This window comes from Mauremys mutica, unplaced genomic scaffold (assembly GCF_020497125.1).
Source record: "Mauremys mutica isolate MM-2020 ecotype Southern unplaced genomic scaffold, ASM2049712v1 Super-Scaffold_100084, whole genome shotgun sequence".
Classification (NCBI taxonomy): Eukaryota; Metazoa; Chordata; order Testudines; family Geoemydidae; genus Mauremys; species Mauremys mutica.
In genome coordinates, this window is record NW_025423260.1 from 2,090,111 (window position 1) to 2,105,319 (window position 15,209).

Below are 15,209 nucleotides of genomic sequence, written 5' to 3' on the forward strand. Positions count from 1 at the left end.
CCTAATGAGAGTCCCAGACACCTTGTCTACCTGGGAGCTCTTCTGATCTTCAACCAGCCCATTCATCCCACAAGCATTGCAGGAGGGTGGGAGGGGGAGGGGGAAAGCCACTTCACAGGCATTCAGAGGGGGAGAGGAGACAAAAGCGAGGGGGAGGGGAAATATAACAGACCTTTTGAGCATAGAAATCACTGCTGCTCCTACAACAGCAGGGACAGGCCACTAGGAACGAAGGAAGCCAGCCTGTTTCTGCCTGGCTTTGAACCAGGGACCTTTTGCGTGTTAGGCAAACGTGATAACCACTACACTACAGAAACTCTGTCATGGGGCTGTATCCTTCCCTTCATAAGAACATAAGAATGGCCATACTGGGTCAGACCAAAGGTCCATCCAACCCCATATACTATCTGCCAACAGTGGCCAATGCCAGGTGCCCCAGAGGGAGTGAACCTAACAGGTAATGATCAAGTGATCTCTCTCCTGCCATCCATCTCCACTCTCTGACAAACAGAGGCTAGGGACACCATTCCTTACCCAGCCTGGCTAATATCCATTAATGGACTTAACCTCCATTAATTTATCTGCAAAAAGAACAAAGAGAACATGTGGCACCTTAGAGACTAACAAATGTATTTGACAGGTTTCAGAGTAGCAGCCGTGTTAGTCTGTATCCGCAAAAAGAACAGGAGTACTTGTGGCACCTTAAAGACTAACAAATTTATTGAAGCATGAGCTTTCGTGAGCTACAGCTCACTTCTTCGGATGCATAGAATGGAACACACAGACAGGAGATATTTATACATACAGAGAACATGAAATGGTGGAAGTATGCATACCAACAGGAAGAGTCTAATCAATTGAGATGAGCTATCGTCAGCAGGAGGAAAAAAACTGTTTGAAGTGATAATTAAGATGGCCCATAGAAGGTGTGAGGAGAACTTAACATAGGGAAATAGATTCAATTAATGTAATGACCCAACCATTCCCAGTCTTTGTTTAGACCACAGGTAATTGTGTCTAGTTTGCATATTAATTCGAGTTCAGCAGTTTCTCTTTGGAGTCTGTTTTTGAAGTTTTTTTGTTGCAAAATTGCCACCTTCAAGTCTGTCACTGAGTGGTTAGAGAGGTTGAAGTGTTCTCCCACTGGTTTTTGAATGTTATGATTCCTGATGTCAGATTTGTGTCCATTTATTCTTTTGCATAGAGACTGTCCAGTTTGGCCAATGTACATGGCAGAGGGGCATTGCTGGCACATGATGGCATATATCACATTGGTAGATGTGCAGGTGAACGAGCCCCTGATGGCATGTCTGATGTGATTAGGTCCTATGATGGTGTCACTGGAATGGATATGTGGACAGAGCTGGCATCGGGCTTTGTTGCAAGGACAGGTTCCTGGGTTAGTGTTTATGTTGTATGGTGTGCGGTTGCTGGTGAGTATTTGCTTCAGGTTGGGAGGCTGTCTATAAGCGAGGACTGGCCTGTCTCCCAAGATCTGTGAGAGTGAGGGATCATCTTTAAGGATAGGTTGTAAATCCTTGATGATGCGCTGGAGAGGTTTTAGTTGGGGGCTGTAGGTGATGGCTAGTGGCGTTCTGTTATTTTCTTTTTTAGGCCTGTCCTGTAGTAGGTGGCTTCTGGGTACTCTTCTGGCTCTGTCAATCTGTTTTTTCACTTCAGCAGGTGGGTATTGTAGTTTTAAGAATGCTTGATAGAGATCTTGTAGGTGTTTATCTCTGTCTGAGGGATTGGAGCAAATACGGTTGTATCTTAGAGCTTGGCTCCTGCTCCTCCTGCTGACGATAGCTCATCTCAATTGATTAGACTCTTCCTGTTGGTATGCATACTTCCACCTTTTCATGTTCTCTGTATGTATAAATGTATTTGAGCATAAGCTTTTGTGGGCTAAAACTCACTTCATCGGATGCATGCAGTTAAAAATACAGTAGGAAGATATATACACACACAGAGAACGTGAAAAAAATGGGTGTTGCCATACACACTATAACGAGAGTGATCAGTTAACGTGAGCTGTTATCAGCAGGAGAAAAAAAAACTGATTTTGGGAGGGGAACAGGAGAAAGGACAAAGGAAGCAAGAGACGAAGAGAAAAGAGGGATCAGACAGTGGATGGAGCAAGAGGTGAAACAAAAAGGACAAACCCTTATGTCCCCAGTGATTCTAAGAGACAAATTCACAGGTGCAGAATAAAATTCTGCCTCCTTAAGCTCGTGTTTTCCATGCCTAGAATTCAACTGTCACCAGATGGATCAGACTGAACAGGTTTCAAACCTCCAGGAGGCTCTTACCTTCTAAACAGGGACGGCTGTTTTCTAGTAAAATCACTAAAAGGGAAGGAGAAAACTCGAAAGAGGTTCCTCCTGGCGCTCATGTCCGTGAACCCGAATACTCTCTCAGTCCTCAAAGAGAGACCTGGAGAAGGAGACTTGCTGAAGCAAAGCCACAGGGGTCTCTGAGGTTTCCCTGGCCCCTCGCCCCGGTCCTGCCTGGCTGATGTCAGCATCTCTCTGTGAGGTCACCATCTCCCCACCACCTTGGACCAATAGTCTGAGGTCCTGCAAAAGGCCTTTGTGATGTCACTGCCACACCCCTCCCTTGCTGGCCTAATGTCCTGCCCCTGGCCAGGCACTTTGGAGGTTTGAGCTACTCCGTATGGATCACCCCACTCAAGGAGCGTTCGTTCTAGGCAGCAAGCCGGCTAGACAGGGAAACATCAGACGCTGCTCCCAATGCTACACTCAGTTTTTCAGAAATTAGTCGACTTTATGGCCAGAAGAGACCATTAGAGCATCTAATCTGACCCCCTGCATATCACAGGCCTCCTGTATGGCACAATAGCTACTTTGGGGGCAAATACATTCCAGAAAGGCATTTAGTCTAGATGAAATGACATCAAGACATGGAGAATCCACCATTTTCCTTGGTAGCTTGTTCCTGTGGTGAATCATCCTCGCTGTTGAATATTTGTGCCTTTGTTGTAATATGAATTTGTCTCTTTTCATCTTCCAGCCATTGGGTCTTGTTATACCTTTCTCTGCTTGATTCAAGAGCCCTTTAATTCCCAAATCTTTTCTCTCCCTGAAGGCACTTCAACACTTCAGTGAAGTCACCTTTCAATCTTCTTTTGATAAGCTAAACAGGTTGAGCTCTTTCAATAGCTCAGGGTACGTCTACACTACGGGATTATTCCGAATTTACATAAACCGGTTTAGCAAAACAGATTGTATAAAATCGAGTGTGCGCGCCCACACTAAACACATTAAATCGGTGGTGTGCGTCCACGGTCCGAGGCTAGCGTCGATTTCTGGAGCGTTGCACTGTGGGTAGCTATTCCGTAGCTATCCCATAGTTCCCGCAACCTCCCCCACCCCTTGGAATTTCCGGGTTGAGATCCCAGTGCCTGATGGGGCAAAAATCATTGTCGCGGGTGGTTCTGGGTAAATGTCGTCAGTCACTCCTTCCTCTGTGAAAGCAACGGCAGACAAGCATTTCGTGCCTTTTTTCCCTGGATTGCCCTGGCAGATGCCATAGCATGGCAATCATGGAGCTTGTTTTGCCTTTTGTGACTATCACCGTATGTGTACTAGATGCCGCTCACAGAGGCGATTCAGCAGCGCTACACAGAAGCATGCTTTTGCTTTTGCATGACAGCAGAGATGGTTACTAGCCATACTGCACCATCTACCATACCATAAATTGGTAATAAGATGATCATGGTTACCGGTCCTTTTGCACCATTTGCTGCTGTCATAAGTGCCCCTGGCCGATCAGCCAGGGGCGCAAAAGCCAAAATTGGGAATGACTCCCTGAGTCAATCCCTCCTTTTTGGTATCTAAAAATAGAATCAGCCCTGCCTAGAATATGGGCAAGTGTACTAGAGAATCACTGTATCATAGAACCAGAGAGCACAGCTGCTCTGTGTCAGATCCTGCAGAAATTATGAGCTGTATGCTATTCACAGGAGATGCTCCTGCAACAACCCCACCTGCTGATTCCATTCTTCCCCCAGCCTTCCTGGGCTACCGTAGCATTGTCCCCCCACTTATGTGATGAAGTAATAAAGAATGCAGGAATAAGACACATTGACTTGTTAGTGAGAAATGAGTGGAAGGCAGCCTCCAGCTGCTATGATAGACCAGACAGGACAGTAAGGAGTGTGGAGGAGAGGAGCCCAGCATCCCTCTGCTAGTCCAGGGGCAATTGAATCTTTTCTTTACACATGAACGGTGGGGGCTGATGGAGCTCAGCCCCCTGTTGCTATGATGACAATGGTTATCAGCCATACTGCACCATCTACCAGGAAAAATTAGGGCCAGGCGCCCTTGATCGACCTGACGGATGCTAGTCAGCATGGTTACCACCCCTTTTGCACTGCCCCATGTGCCAATAGGCTGATGGTGAGGACGGATACCAGTCCTTTTGCACCATCAGCCACCCATGGCAGGGAGGAGCAAGGATGTTGGTGTTGAGTGCTGCAGCATCGCGTCTATCTGCAGCATTCAGTAAAGATAGGGTGACATGTAAAAGAGTCAAGAGAGGATTGTTTTCCCTTTCACTTCTGGGGGTGGGTGGGGGGTTGCGTAAATTGCTGAGCTATGCCCTGACCCACCGCGGACACTGTGTTTGACCCTAGAAGCATTTGGAGCTCAGCCAAGAATGCAAATACTTTTCGGAGATTGCAGGAACTGTGGGATAGCTTGAGTCCTCCAGTCCTTGAGCGTCCATTTGATTCTTTGGCTTTCCATTACGCTTGTCACGCAGCAGTGCGCTGAGTCCCTGCTATGGCGTCTGTCTGGAGATTTTTTTAAAATGATTTTGAATTTCGTCTTCTGTAATGGAGCGCTGATAGAACAGATTTCCCTGCCCTTACAGCAATCACATCCGCATGGTCCATGCGGGAGCTCTTTCTTTATTTTGATTTTTAACTGCATCACCACACATGCTGATCGGAGCTCCACGCTGGGCAAACAGGAAATATTCAAAAGTTCGCGGGGCTTTTCCTGTCTACCTGGCCACTGCATCCGAGTTCAGATTGCTGTCCAGAGCGGTCAGTGGTGCACTGTGGGATACCGCCCGGAGGCCAATACCGTCGATCTGCGGCCACACTAACCCTAATCCGGTATGGTAATATCGATATTAGCGCTACTCCTCTCGTTAGGGAGGAGTACAGAAACCGGTTTAAAGAGCCCTTTATACCGATATAAAGGGCCTCTTAGTGTGGACAGGTGTGGCGTTAAATCGGTTTTACGCTCCTAAAACCGGTTTAAACGCCTAGTGTAGACCAGGCCTCACTAGAAGGCAGTTTTCTCCAGCCCTCAGAACCTTTGGTGGCTCTTTGCTGCCCCAGCTCCAATTTCACAACATCTTTTTCAAATGAGGACACCAAAACTGGAGGCAGTATTCCAGTATCAGTCTCACTGATGCCGTGTCACTTCTTGTAATGTTATTGACATAATCTGTAACTGTATAGATCACTGCTGCGACCACGGTTCTATATTTGTAGCCAGGGCCGCCCAGAAGGGGGGGCAAGAGGGGCAATTTGCCCCAGGCCCCGAGCCCCACAGGGGCCCCCACCAGAGTTTTTCGGGGCCCCTGGAGCGGGGTCTGGAAAATTCTTGCGGGGCCGGACGCAGGAGCTTCTTCCACTCCCGGTCTTTGCCGGCGGGGGGTCCTTCCGCTCGGGGGCGGAAGGACCCCCCCACTGGCGAATTACCACCAAAGACGGAGCGGGACCCGCCGCCAAAGCACAGCCCGGTCTTTGGCGGTAATTCGGCGGCGGGGGGCCCTTCCGTTCCGGGACCCGCCGCCGAAGTGCCCCGAAGACCCGTGGCGGAGGCCCCCCTCCGCCGAATTACCGCCGAAGACCGGGCTGCGCTTCGGCGGTAATTCGGCGGCGGGGGGGTCCCCGCCGCGGGTCTTCAGGGCACTTCGGCAGCGGGTCCCGGAACGGAAGGGCCCCCCGCCGCCGAAGACCCCGGGCCCCCAGAATCCTCTGGGCGGCCCTGGTCTGGAGCTCATCTGAGAACATTTTATTCAGGTCATTCAATGTCTGAAATTCAAGATCCGATGGTTAGTTTGAAAATCAGGGCTCTTGGGTCCTATTCCCAACTCAGCCACTGACTGGCTGTGTGACCTCAGACAAGTCAATTCTCCTTTCTCAGCCTCAGCTTCTCCCTCTTTCAAGTAGGGATAATAATGATCCGCTCCTGCCTACCTCACGGTGCGTGGAGGCAGGGCCGGCTCTAGGTTTTTTGCCGTCCCAAGCAAAAAAAATGTTGGCTGCCCCCACCCAAGCCCTGGGCTCCCCACCCGCACCCGCCTGCCACCCCAGCCCTGGGCTCTGCCCCCCACATACCCTATGCTGCCCCAGCTCTTGGCTCCGCCCTTTCCCCCCTACTGCTCCCCCACCGACACCCCCCACCACCCCAGCCCTGGGCTCTGCCCCTCCACCTGCACCCCCTGCCACCCCAGGAGGTGTGTGTGTGTGGGGGGGGGGAAATTCCAGATCTTTCCACCTTATTCCAAATTCCTACTAAGGTGCCACTTTGGGGGAATGTGCTCAGTGGGGGAGCAGCAGCCCCCCCTGCCCCCCTAGCTACGCTCCTGCTTGTGGGGGACCCTGCAAGACCCAGGGCCTGGGGCAAATTGCCCCACTTGCACCCGCCTCTGGGCAGCCCTGCTAGCAGCTCTTCTGGGAGCGCAGGGGAGGAATGACTCCCCCTTCTCTAGCTTCTCCCCGTGGGGCTCTGGGGAGCAGGGAGGGTTGTGTGATAAATTCCATCCAACTCCCCCTTTGATCCAAGCCGAGGGGCGTCTCAGCCTCCACGATCCCCTTGGCAGGGCCAAACAAGGGATGTTTTCCACTGCCCAGGAGACCCAGCCAGGGACTCAAGGCAGCCCCAGACTTTCCCTTTCTCCCTTCTGGGAAATCAAGTTCAAGTTCTACAAGGAGCTAAAGAAGCCTCAACCCTGCATCTGAATTAATGTAGTTTCTCACTGCCTGACAGAAACAAATGTCATTTCAATACCAGGTGAGTCCACGTCAGTCATTCCTCAGCCCGATTCCTTCACCCTCCTGCCTTAGCTTACGGCATTGCGCCACCCTGTGGGCGTTTCATGTCCCTCCTCAGTTTCACACAGAGACACAATTTCCTTTGCATGGATCCATGAACAGCAAAACCTCCCTGTGTCTCTTGTCTGAGCCAGGGCATTCGATTCCATTGAAACCTTCTGTCCTGCAATGGCAACGGTCAGACAGAGGGGACGTGGCCACCTTCAGCCCTGGCAGTGAGATATTCACTTTCCTCTTTCTTCATGCTGATGTTGTTATTCCATAAAACATGAACCATGGAATAAAAAGCTGAGTTGGAAAAGAGAAGACTAAGGTTGGAAAAGAGAAGACTAGGGGGGGATATGATAGAGGTATATAAAATCATGAGTGATGTTGAGAAAGTGGATAAGGAAAAGTTATTTACTTATTCCCATAATACAAGAATTAGGGGTCACCAAATGAAATTAATAGGCAGCAGGTTTAAAACAAATAAAAGGAAGTTCTTCTTCATGCAGCGCACAGTCAACTTGTGGAACTCCTTACCTGAGGAGGTTGTGAAGGCTAGGACTATAAGAATGTTTAAAAGGGAACTGGATAAAGTCATGGGTGGCTAAGTCCATAAATGGCTATTAGCCAGGATGGGTAAGAATGGTGTCCCTAGCCTCTGTTCGTCAGAGGATGGAGATGGATGGCAGGAGAGAGATCACTTGATCATTGCCTGTTAGGTTTACTCCCTCTGGGGCACCTGGCATTGGCCACTGTCGGTAGACAGATACTGGGCTAGATGGACCTTTGGTCTGATCCGGTACGGCCTTTCTTATGTTCTTATGTTCTTATGAGTTTACTCTAGGGTGAGGAAAGAAAGGAGCCACCAACTCCCCAAAAAATCTCAGTGCCCCAGAGAAAAGCTGCCCCTGTTATTGGAACTAATGATATGCTGGAGATATGTTGGGAAAAGGGACTGTCTGAATTGCCAAGGCAGGAAACGAACAATCTATAGCAACATCATTAACCACAGACACACTCTAGCCATGCTCCAGCCAGTGGGGAAATGAGCAGGAATTCATAACGTCAACTATAAAAATGATACACATCTAGAAATAGCATAATTATAATCAGCCAATCAGAACCTCTCCATAGACCCCTTACGCTACAACCTTTCTACAATATTGGCTACAAATAGAACAGCGGTCGCAACGGTGATCTATACGGTTACAGATTATGTCAATAATGTCACAGGAGGTGACACGGCATCAGTGAGACTGATACTGGAATAGCCTCCAGTTTTGGTGTCCTCCTTTGAAAAAGATGTTGTGAAATTGGAGCTGGGGCAGCAAAGAGCCACCAAATGTTCTGAGGGCTGGAGGAAAATTCCTTCTAGTGAGCTATTGAAAGAGCTCAACCTGTTTAGCTTATCAAAAGAAGATTGAAAGGTGACTTCATTAAAGTGTTGAAGTGCCTTAATGGAGATAAAAGATTCCAGCGCTAGGACACCTGACCAGAGAGCTCAGTGGGGGCGTAACAGCTGCTGACTCTGAGGGTCCTGGGCTAAATCCACTTGCAGGTGGAGGCGTTTCGATTTATTTGATCGATAATGAGGAAGGTGAAGATTTAATCCCAGGTATTTTTAGTAAATGTCATAGACAGATCACGGGCAAAATCCAAAAGATCATTGCCCATGACCCGGCCATGACTTATACCATAAATACCCCGCATTGAATCGTGGGGAGGGAGGCCCAGGGGTTCCATGGCACCAGCTGTGGGCGCAGGGAGTCCAGGGGGCCCGTGGCACCATGTACTGGGGGAGAAGCCCCGGGGACCCACGGCCACTCCAGATGCTGCCAGGTGAGGGGAGCCCCAGAGGCCAGCCCTGCTCCGGCCACCTCGGGACAGGTGCCAGGAGCCACTGAGCTGTGGCTGCGCCTGCCACCCTTGGAACCACTGCTCAAGCTGCCCCCAGGCCAGCTGCTGGGGCAGCCACGGAGTCAGCCGCAGAGGCCACTGCAGAAGCCACAGAATCTATGACTTTTGCAGCGTCCGTGACACAGAGGGATCCCTAATAAAGAGACAAACCCCTCCCTGCTGTGACTGCAGTTCCTGGAAGGAAAGACACGAACAGAAAGTGAAGAGAGAAGGAAAGAGAGAGATTCCCTGTCACCTCTCTCCCCTGCTCCCTCCCCCTTGTATTCTGTAACCCCAGCTCACTGGGTTCCCTGTGCTGATGCCATGGGGGTGACTCTAGAGTTCTGGGGATTTGGGGGGAAGGGAAGGGGGCTCTTCACTTCTCAACATTTCACACAAATTTGTCTTTGGGCTGAAGTTTCTCCTGTGGGGCCTCTCAGTCAGAGCTGTACCCCACCCCCTTCAGTGGGGGCTGGTGTAAATTGCAGAGCAGGCAGAGAAGTCGCCCATAAAGGGTCATATTGATTTGGTGACTGGTTCTGACGGGGTCACACGTCCTCTGACACAGGCTCATGTGCAGAACATGGGAGCTCTGGCTTGTCCTAAATGCTGTAGAATGTGAGTTCCTGGAAAGGGCAGGGGAGAGGGAGCAAGAGGAGAAAGGCAGAGACATTGGAGACGAGGAATTGGGGGGAGAAGAAGGAGAGAACAGAGAGACAATAAATGATTGAAGCAGAACAAGTGTCCCAACTCCATCTTGCTCATCACAGGTGTTCAGAGAGACAGGTAGTTGCAGGTTTTCCAGTGTCAAGTCTGAACTTTGATTCTAACAATGTGCGTTGAAATATCAAGGGGATCTCCACATACCTGATCTCTTCCCCCTCCCCTTTTTTGTATTAATTTTTATTTTGACGTGTTTGGCTTAACCGTGATCGTCCTTTTCCCCACCTGTATTGCAACTTGGCATTTATGTTTATTTTTCCTCCCTTTTGTTCATGTCATTATAATTGTAACAGCAAAGGAATCTGCAGGCTGCCAGTGATCTGCAGGAGGAAGATGATCTTTTGATAGTGAAGGATGCCTCGTCCTAAAGGCCTTTGTCTGCCCCCTTCCAGTGACTGTTTGGTACAGGAATGCAGCCCCCACTCCTGGGTCTGTCCTGGGGAAATAATGTTTCTGTGCAAAACACCAAAGCTTTTAACAGAAAGGAAGAAAAGGAAATGGCCACATGATGGGACTAGCACATAAGGAATGAAACACAAGATCCTTCTCCCTGTGCATTGACTTTTAACCTTGTTTGTGGTGGTGTTGTATCCATGTTGGTCCCAGGGGTCCTCTGGGGCGCCGGGCATTGGCCACTTTCGGGAGAGTGGGCTAGATGAACTGGTCTGACTCAGTGTGGCTGTTCTTATGTTCTAACTGCTGGTTATGGAGGAGACGACCTTCCAGGCTACACAGAACTGAAGAAGGGTGCTGGGTTAGCTCCACAGCTTGTCTCTTTCACCAACAGAGGTTGGTCCTCTGCAAGCTCGTACCCTCACCACCTTGTCTCTCTTGGACTCTGAAAAGTGTTTTCTCTCCACTCCCCTTGAAGAGACGTTAAGTTTCCCTTTGGGCAACTATCAGGCTGAAGCAATTGTATTGACTGTGACACTAGAATTGAAGATTTAATATTATAAATAAATGAGTCTAAACCTGAGGTTCTGGTTTTCACATTGGTTTTTCTAACTCCGTTCCCAATTCTCTTCTAGAAAGGCCTCCAGGACGCCTGCCCAGCCCAGCAAAAGTGGCCAGGAGAAAGCCCACACTGCTGCTCTTTCAGGTAGTTGAAGGCTGCTATCAAATCCCCCCTCACTCAGTCAGTCCCCAGTCTGTGGCAGTGCCTGGGATTCTTCCGTCCTAAGTGCAGGACTCTGCACTTCTCCTTGTTGAACCTCCTCAGATTTCTTTTGGCCCAATCCTCCAATTTGTCTAGGTCACTCTGGACCCAAACCCTGTCCTCCAGCGCTTGGATTCTTTACATGCTTTCACAGAGCAAAGAGCACATGTTCCATGATTTCACAGGGCAGAGTTTTGTGCTATCGGGAGCTTTCCCTGTGTGGATTTGACAGGTGGATCAACACAGAGACACACATTGTGACCCTTCTCAGGGTGCTGAGGACTGTGAGTCTCCTTGTTGCCACCTGCCACAAGGAAGAGGGAGTTTTGCATTTGGCAGCAGGATGTTAGTGACCAAACTCACCAGCCTGCTGGAACTCAAGGACCCTCCTCTGAGCTACAGCAGCCACCCTAACCCCTGAGTTCCTTCAATGTGTCCCCCTCTGGGGTCCAGCCCGGATCACCAGATACCTGGTGAAATCCCAGATCCTCTCTTGCCCAAGTATCCCAGGTTACTAGTTTTACTGTGGGCCATTGCTACTCTATCTCACACAGCACCTGAGTACAGTTATTGAACAAGCAAAAAATTTATTTAACAATGGATAGAGATTTAAACAAACAAATGTGAGTGATGGAAACCAACTGTTACCAACTAAACAAAGGCAGAAAGTGATAGAATAGAAAGGCCAGCACAAAAAACAGAGAGAGGAACAATAAGATACTAAAAGGACAATGGTTGGAACTCTCCATTTCTCCCAGTCTTTGGACTGATGGGTAGTAGAGCTGTAGCAACAGTTGAGGAACCAGGGTAAATTAAATCTAAGGTTTGAGCTGCTAGTGAAGCATTTCCCACACTCACGGCATTCCTAGGGGCTCTCTCCTCTGTGGATTGTTTGATGCCTAATAAGGTGCGAACTGCGATTGAAGGTTTTCCCGCACTCAGTGCATTCATAGGGCCTGTCCCCTGTGTGGATTCTCTGATGTCTAGAAAGGACTGATCTTTGAGTGAAGCTTTTCCCACACTCACGGCATTCATAGGGCCTGTCCCCTGTGTGGATTCTCTGATGTACAGAAAGGGCTGAGCTGTGAGAGAAGGTTTTTCCACACTCACTGCATGTATTTTTTCTCTTTCGCCTGAGGATATCCTGCTGTGTTGTGGTTTCCATGAGGATCTTCTGAGTTCCCCAAGAAGAAATAAATTTATCCACTTTCTTCCCTGGCTGGTTTCCTTGATCTGTTTTTGGTCTGTGCTGAATCTCCCAGGATTTTCCCTGCTCATGACTCCTGGATACATTCCTTTTCGATCTTTGAGATAATGCTCTGTTTTTACCCACTGGCTCAACATTTTCAGGCTGAGAATTCTGCTCCTCTTTCTCACATGCCATTGCATCACCTGTTGTGATAGAGACAGAAACCTCAGACAGGGATGGAAAGGGGTAGACCAAACCAAAACAAGTGCTGAAGACAGGTCAAATAAAAATCAGGAGCTGAACTCCCCCAAACTCTTCCCCCAAATAGGAGAAAGGAGGGGGATGAATTCAGCCTTCACATCCCATCCAAATACGCAGGGGGAAGGGAGGAAGCTACTGCCTGGTGTCTGCTAGGATCTATAGGAAGCCATGAACTATATTTACCCTGAGGATACGACCCCTGCAAGGGACAATAATGAACTGAGAGACCTCCCCAAGGGCTTTGTTGGGCATCCCAGATGTTTCCTTCAGGCACTTACAGATTCTGAGGTGGTTTAAGGTTTCCTCACCTGTGCAGGGAGATCTCAGGATCTCTCTTTCCTCTGAACCCTGGAGGTCTGGGACCCATGGCTCTTCCCCTTGTTCCAGCTGGGAGATCACATCATGCTGGAAAACTAGAAACCCTGCTCAGATGAAAGAAAACAAAGGAGTTCAGTTGATTTCATCAGACTTGGTCATAAAAAAAACATTCTATTCATTTAACTTCAGTGCTTAGTGTGACCATGTGGCCTGTACTTCCTGTGTTCCAAACACAAGATTCACAGCACATGGGCCAGGGGCAGTTCTCACTGAAAATGCCAAGCTCAGGGCAGGCTGAAAAAGGGAGAGCAGATGCTCCCAAAACTGCTGGTTAACACTGAAGTTAAACTCACCGACCAGTCACAAATTGTGCTTCTGATCCCCCACACGGGTAATCGAGAAGCTGAAAAAAGAAATCACACGGCCCCCTTTATTCCATCCCAGTTCTCTGGCTCCTAATCAGCAGCTAGGTCCAGTACAGTGAGAGGTAATTTAAAAACTCTGCTCACATAAACAAAGTGTTCCTCTGACCCCAAAGGGTCAGCCACATCACCTGGTCAGTATAGGTTTGGATATTACCCAAAATTCCATCCTTCCAGCCAATCCTTTAGCATCTAAACTAAAGGTTTAAATGAAAGAAAGACAGAAAGAAGTTAAATGGGAACACAGTCAGATACATTCCAAAATGGATATATCAGGTTCTTAGCAGTATTGGTGAGTTGCTGGCTTGAAAGTCCATCTGGAACACATCCACAGTTTGGATGGGTCATTCACTCCTTTGTTCAAGGCTTCAGTTTGTAGAGAAGTTGCTCCAGAGGTAGGAAGGGGGATTGAAGACAAAATGGAGATGATGCAGCTGCCCTTTATATTCCTTTTGCCATGTGGCCTGTACTTCCTGTGTCCCAAACACAAGATTCACAGCACATGGCATGGAAAAGCCTTGGAGTTCTCAGTAGACAGGCATACCCCAGCATGTCTTGCTGACTCAATAGGTGTATCCCCTTGGTCCTTTCCATGGGCTCATTGTACAGCTGATGATCATCAATGGGCCATCAAACAGGCTAGGCAGTGTTGATCCCAATATGTCTGGGGGTGTCACCCAGAAACACTGCACAAGTCTGGAAATACAGATATACCCTACATATCTATAACTCACAATACAAAGGTGATACAAACATAGAAATAATATTATCATACTTGGCAAATCATAACATTTTTACTGACACCTTACATGGCATATCTAGCATGATTCATTGCAATTTTATCAGATTATATTATTATTTTATTATTAATACCAAAGTGTCTCACAATTCCATACAGTGTCACACTTGGTAAACCAGTGAATTCCCAGGACCAGTTCCCCAGGGCCTTGAAGATGCCGAACACTATGCTTAAAAGGGATTGAAATACCCACATATCTGCTGGGAACACACACACAGACACTGTGTCAGTCTATACCCCTGTGTTCACTCTTCTAGAAAATTATGATCAATTTTGTACACAGTATGGCTTGTGAGGTATCATTTGAAAATGCATAATCTACTGAATATTATCCTTCTGTTAAAATGTGTAGTAACACTGTATGTAAAGTTATGAGATTTTACAGTATGAGATTACTGAAAATGTTACAATTCTGGGGAACACCCACAGAGCAGTTCCTCAGAGACAGCAAGGCAAACAGCTGGTCAAACAGCCATTCTCCTGCAGGGGGAAGGTGTGAAGAAGACATTTACATTCTATCACAGGGACCTCTTGAAGCTGTTGTGGAAAACAACCACACGACTGATTTTGAATCAGCTCAGCCTGAGGCTCTTTTCTTAGTTAAAAGTGCGCAGGGGGCGACAGCTATTGGAATACTGTCCCCCTGAGCTAAAAATCACACAAGCCTTTTAAAGCTTAAAACCCCAAACAACGACACATATGTTGCACGTTAATTACCTTATTTGGAATATATTGCAAAATATGATGCAAGCAATGTTGGAAATAATTAAGAAAGGGATAGATACGACAGAATATATCATATATCATATTTGTAAAAACAGCAAATGAATCCATGATACACCCACATCTTGAATACTGCATGAAGATGTTGTCGCCCCATCTCAAAAAAAGATATATTGGAATTGGAAAAGGTTCAGAAAAGGGCAACAAAAATGATTAGGGGTATGGAACAGTTATGCCAGACCTAACCCCCAGTTTCACTTGAGCAAACAGGAGCTATTTGACACTGTGCGATATGGCTCCTGTGCTCTGTTCCCAAAGTGTTCTGCAGCAGGGGAGGGTCTCTGGCAGTGTGTGTGTGTCACTGGCATATTGGGGTGATGCTGAAACAGGACACAGTAGAGGTGGCATCATGGGGCTGGCATGAACCTTTTCTCTTCATTTCCCCTTCCAAGAACCGAGGGGACAGGAACCCTTACCCAGCGAGGTCACCGTCTCATAGTTCTCCTGCATGACATCCCAGTAGAGGGCTCTCTGAGTGGGGCCCAGCAGAGCCCACTCTTCCCTGGTGAAATGCACAGCCACCTCCTCGAAGGTCACCGGCCCCTGAAAGAGCAAGAGTCCCCACTCAGAGCCCCACTATTTGT

At 48.3% G+C, this 15,209-nt stretch overlaps 1 non-coding gene across 1 annotated transcript; it reads right to left on the reverse strand.

Annotated features, from left to right (window-relative positions):
* Positions 1–244: 244 nt before the first annotated feature.
* On the reverse strand, positions 245–317 carry TRNAV-AAC. The gene has a single exon. It is a non-coding gene; the product is annotated as a tRNA-Val (tRNA).
* Between the last annotated feature and the right edge of the window lie 14,892 nt (positions 318–15,209).